Source organism: Hylobates moloch, unplaced genomic scaffold, assembly GCF_009828535.3.
Source record: "Hylobates moloch isolate HMO894 unplaced genomic scaffold, HMol_V3 SCAFFOLD_5655, whole genome shotgun sequence".
Classification (NCBI taxonomy): domain Eukaryota; kingdom Metazoa; phylum Chordata; class Mammalia; order Primates; family Hylobatidae; genus Hylobates; species Hylobates moloch.
The window spans coordinates 1-4475 of record NW_026657930.1 but is presented as its reverse complement, the minus strand read 5'-3'; the positions used below and the strand labels follow the sequence as shown (position 1 = coordinate 4475).

The window sequence follows — 4475 nt, the reverse complement described above, 5'->3', positions numbered from 1 at the left end:
AGAGATCAGCTGTTAGCCTGATGGGCTTCCCTTTGTGGGTAACCCGACCTTTCTCTCTGGCTGCCCTTAACATTTTTTCCTTCATTTCAACTTTGGTGAATCTGACAATTATGTGTCTTGGAGTTCCTCTTCTCGAGGAGTATCTTTGTGGCGTTCTCTGTATTTCCTGAATCTGAATGTTGGCCTGCCTTGCTAGATTGGGGAAGTTCTCCTGGATAATATCTTGCAGAGTGTTTTCCAACTTGGTTCCATTCTCCCCATCATTTTCAGGTACACCAATCAGACGTAGGTTTGGTCGTTTCACGTAGTCCCAAATTTCTTGGAGGCTTTGTTCATTTCTTTTTATTCTTTTTTCTCTAGACTTCCCTTCTCGCTTCATTTCATTCATTTCATCTTCCATCTGCGATACCCTTTCTTCCAGTTGATCGCATCTGCTACTGAGGCTTCTGCAATCTTCACGTAGTTCTCGAAACTTGGCTTTCAGCTCCTCCATCTCCTTTAAGCCCTTCTCTCCATTGGTTATTCTAGTTATCCATTCTTCTAATTTTTTTTCAAAGTTTTTAACTTCTTTGCTATTGTTTTGAATTTCCTCCCGTAGCTCAGAGTAGTTTGATCGTCTGAAGCCTTCTTCTCTCAACTCGTCAAAGTCATCCTCCATCCAGCTTTGTTCCATTGCTGGTGAGGAACTGCGTTCCTTTGGAGGAGGAGAGGTGCTCTGCTTTTTAGAGTTTCCAGTTTTTCTGCTCTGTTTTTTCCCCATCTTTGCGGTTTTATCTACTTTTGGGCTTTGATGATGGTGATGTACAGATGGGTTTTTGGTGTGGATGTCCTTTCTGTTTGTTAGTTTTCCTTCTACCAGACAGGACCCTCAGCTGCAGGTCTGTTGGAGTTTACTAGAGGTCCACTCCAGACCCTGTTTGGCTGGGTGTCAGCAGCGGTGGCTGCAGAACAGCGGATTTTCATGAGACCACCAATTCAGCTGTCTGATAGTTCCTCTGGAAGTTTTGTCTCAGAGGAGTACCTGGCCCAGTGAGGTGTCAGTCTTTCCCTTCTGGGGGGGTGCCTCCCAGTTAGGCTGCTCAGGGGTGAGGGACCCACTTTAGGAGGCAGTCTGTCCGTTCTCAGATCTCCAGCTGCGTGCTGGGAGAACCACTACTCTCTTCAAAGTTGTCAGTCAGACAGGGACGTTTAAGTCTCTGGAGATTCCTGCTGACTTTTTGTTTGTCTGTGCCCTGCCCCCAGAGGTGGAGCCTACAGAGGCAGACAGGCCTCCTTGAGCTGTGGTGGGCTCCACCTAGTTCGAGCTTCCTGGCTGCTTTGTTTACCTAAGCAAGCCTGGGTAATGGCGGGCGCCCCTCCCCCAGCCTCGCTGCCGCCTTGCAGCTTGATCTCAGACTGCTGTGCTAGCAATCAGCGAGACTCCGTGGGCATAGGACCCTACGAGCCAGGTGCGGGATACAATCTCCTAGTGTGCCGTTTTCCAGGCCCGTTGGGAAAACGCAGTATGAGGGCGGGACTGACCCGATTTTCCAGGTGCCGTCTGTTACCCCTTTCTTTGACTAGGAAAGGGAACTCCCTGACCCCTTGCGCTTCCCGAGTGAGGCAGTGCCTCGCCCTGCTTCGGCTCACGCACAGTGCGCTTCACCGACTGTCCTGCACCCACTGTTTGGCACTCCCTAGTGAGATGAAACCGGTACCTCAAGCAGAAATGCAGAAATCACCAGTCTTCTGTGTCGCTCGGGCTGGGAGCTGGAGACCGGAGCTGTTCCTATTCGGCCATCTTGGCTCCCCCAATCCAAAGTTGTGGTGATTTGAACAATAAAATGAATAATGTAGCATGGATCTTCTTCAGAGTATGAAATAGACATCCATAAACCAATATGGATACTAACAGATCATTAAAGAAATAATGGGAAGAAGAACACATCTCCTTATAGAAGTATTCCAAATATCTCAGGTGGATAGTCCTCCAATCAAGTAGGTGAAGTTTAAACACTCATAAGTTGATTGTGGACTAAGACTAGAGACATGCAAAAAAAATCACTATTAGTGTATTTTATAATGATATTTCAGATATAATGTCAAAGACATGATCTTTAAGGAATAAAATTATACATTTTTACCTAAATTTTTAAACACGCACACACACACATTTTTCCACAATATGCACTGATAAGGGAGACAAAGGCAACTAGAGACTTGGAGAAAATACTTCCAAATCACATATTTGTTAAGTTAATTATTTTAATTTGTTAAAAGATTTTTATAATCAATATGCAAGTATACTTACAACTAATCAAAAGAAAGCAATGCAGTTAAAAATGAACCAAATATCAAGAGAGGTATCTCACCAAAAATTATATGAAAATTATTAAGTGTGAATTTTTTATTAGGAACATGTGCATTTAAACAGAAATTAGATGCCATTACTCACCTATTAGAATGGTTAAAACACACAATTCTCATAATGATAAATAGCAATATCAATGTGGAAAACCAAGAACTATCATGCATTGATAGTGGGAATTCAAAATGCTACATTCATGAAATGAGATATTTTTGGTTCTTTTTTTTTTTTGAGACCAAGTCTGGCTCTGTCGCCCAGGCTGGAGTGCAGTGGCGTGATCTCGGCTCACTGCAAGCTCCGCCTCCTGGGTTCACGTCATTCTCTTGCCTCAGCCTTCCAAGTAGCTGGGACTACAGGCGCCCGCCACCACGCCCGGCTAATTTTTTGTATTTTTTACTAGAGACAGGGTTTCACCATGTTAGCCAGGGTCGTCTTGATTTCCTGACTTTGCAGTCTGCCCACCTCAACCTCCCAAAGTCCTGGGATTACAAGCGTGAGCCACCGTGCCCAGCCTATTTTTGGTGTTTTTTAATAGATAAAAAGGTAGAGTTAAAATGTGAACTTGTGTCTGTGTTCCAAAATATTTACAACACTGATTCAGAAATTGATGTTTACAAAGATACCTTCAGAGGAAATTCTATATCAGCTTTATTCATTTGATTCATTCTCCAAACCCTGAAATTTGCTTACAGAATAAAGGTATGAAAAATCTCCCAAATAACTAAAATTTCTCAAATACTGATTTATATTGTTCCTTCTTGTTAATGACTTAATATCATTTTCTAAGAAAGTCTTCAATCTAATAATCTTTGTCATCTCCTCTATGCCAGCACAGCTGCCTCCTTGCTGGGGTTTTTGACACTCTCGGGATGTGGGTTTTCACACTGTGTCCCTCACACAGTAATACACGGCCGTGTCCTCAGATCTCAGGCTGCTCAGCTCCATGTAGGCTGTGCTCGTAGGCATGTATGTGGTCATGTTGACTCTGCCCTGGACGTTCTGTGCATAGCCTGTGTTACCATTGCCAGCAATGATCCATCTAATCCACTCAAGGCCTTGTCCATGGGCTTGTTGCACTCACTGCATAGCAGAGCTTGTAAAGCCTTGTAGGAGACCTTCACTGAGGACCAGGCTTCTTCACCTCAGCCCCAGACTTCACCAGGTGCACCTGGGAGTGAGCACCTGTGGGGAGGACACAGAAGTGGATGAAGCCCCTTTGACTGGACTGAATCCCCTTCTCATCACTGGGACCTGGAAGCCCCTTACCTGTGGCTGCTGCCACCAAGAAGATGACCCTCCAGGTCCAGTCCATGGTGAGGAGCCGTGCTCTCAGGGGATTCTCTAGAGGAGCAATATGGTTGTTGGGTGATGCTTTCAGAGCACAGACATATCCATATTTACCTCAGTGGATCTCAGGTTATTTGCATATTCATGAGATAGAGCATTTCATAGCTCAAAGTTTGATCCATGGTAAGAAAGGGAAGCTAAATGACATGTCAGCCATACAAGAGTGTGATACTGATGTTCCATGCCCTAATCCTGCTTCTGGACATGCATGCCTTGCTCTATTTATGAACGTTTGTGGACAGAGGTTCTTGCACTGAGGAATATGCCCCCCTCAGAACACGTTTCTCACACATTTCTCCCATCTGAAATGGGAGCATTTATCTAATGCCTGTACCCCCATTGTTTCTTGGAAGTAACTGACTTGTTTTTCATTTTCCAGGTTCCTAGATGGAAGAGACTTGCCTTGTCTCCAATGTGACTTTGGACTTGGACTTTTGAGTTAATGCTGACATGAGTTAAGATGTTGGGGTACTGTTGGGAAGGCATGATTGGTTTTGAAATGCAAAGAGGACATGAGATTTGGGAGGGGCTGGGGTGGCATGATCTGGTTTGGCTCTGTGTCTCTTGGATTATATTGGACCTCTTCCATCCTGGAAAGGGCAGAGGTTTGTCCTCACTGAAATAGACACTTACTCCAGATATGGGTTTACCTATCCTGCATGTAATGCTTCTGCCAAGACTACCATCTGTGGACTCATGGAATGCCTTATCCACTGTCACAGTATTCCACATAGCATTGCCTCTGACCAAGGCACTCCTTTTATGGCTAAAGACGTGTGCC

The 4475-nt window shown here is 44.6% G+C and overlaps 1 pseudogene; it reads right to left on the bottom strand.

Moving 5' to 3' along the window:
- Positions 1-2569: 2569 nt before the first annotated feature.
- LOC116465490 (immunoglobulin heavy variable 1-18-like) lies at positions 2570-3659 on the bottom strand (annotated as a pseudogene).
- Between the last annotated feature and the right edge of the window lie 816 nt (positions 3660-4475).